Source organism: Penaeus monodon, chromosome 30 (assembly GCF_015228065.2).
Source record: "Penaeus monodon isolate SGIC_2016 chromosome 30, NSTDA_Pmon_1, whole genome shotgun sequence".
NCBI lineage: Eukaryota > Metazoa > Arthropoda > Malacostraca > Decapoda > Penaeidae > Penaeus > Penaeus monodon.
In genome coordinates this window covers 14448296-14449231 of record NC_051415.1, presented here as the reverse complement: position 1 = coordinate 14449231, position 936 = coordinate 14448296, and the positions used below count along the sequence as shown (strand labels likewise).

The 936-nt window shown below is 33.7% G+C and overlaps 1 pseudogene; it reads left to right on the top strand.

The window, feature by feature from the left end:
• Positions 1–818: 818 nt before the first annotated feature.
• Positions 819–933, top strand: LOC119592791 (annotated as a pseudogene).
• Positions 934–936: the final 3 nt, after the last annotated feature.

Below are 936 nucleotides of genomic sequence, written 5' to 3'. Positions count from 1 at the left end.
TCTGATTAATTTGTCGGAAAAAGTAATGAAAAGGGTTTCCCCTTAAGTACCTAAACTATATCGTTTATTCTTGGAAAAAAGCTATTTTTTTAACTCATTATAAAAAATTTATGTCCTTTATAATAGTTGGGAAAATTTTAATGTAAATTTTAACAAAATAAACGCTTTGTGTGATAATAAATTAAAATTTTTAACCTACCACTAAGGTATGTTTGGTAAGTTATAATCAGATAAAATTAAAAAATAGCAATATAAAAAGGCCAATCTGATTTAAAACGTTCCATCTTTGCATAATCTTAAAGAAGCAATTATGGATGGAAAATTTGGGGTGGACGTGGAATGTTTTCGAGCTTTTTGTCACTTGTGTCATTTTGTTTCCTATTGTCCAGTTTATGTTTTAAATGTTACACTAAAATTTGTGTGTCTGCTTTATCTGGGGGGGAAAACTCTAAAGATATGAATAAATATTTTAACGTGTATAATAAATAAGAGCATCTGGTGTTCCAAGGCAGTCACCCATCCAGTTTTGACCAGACCCAATTATTTTTAAATTTCGCTGAATGGACGAGAAGCGGTGACTTTAACGTGGTACCCTGACCCTTACTTAACTATATCCTTTCATTGTAAATTTACATTTGTTGTGAACCATTGTCTAGAATCCTTTATATGGGCGGTAGTATACTGTTTCTGTTCATACATGCGCCCTAAGTAGAATGTAATGGTAATAAAGGGGTGATTCAAAAACCAAATTTACATTCTATTTAATGATGAAGAATCGTGAGCACTGAGATAAAAAGGTTAATGGTACACTTTAAATTGCCAACGATCATACCACTTTGAAAGCCCGCTTTTCGTCCGATCAGCGAAGTTAAGCAACGTAGGGTCTGGCAGTACTGGAGGGTGACCGCCTGGGAACACCAGATGCTGTTAGCATTT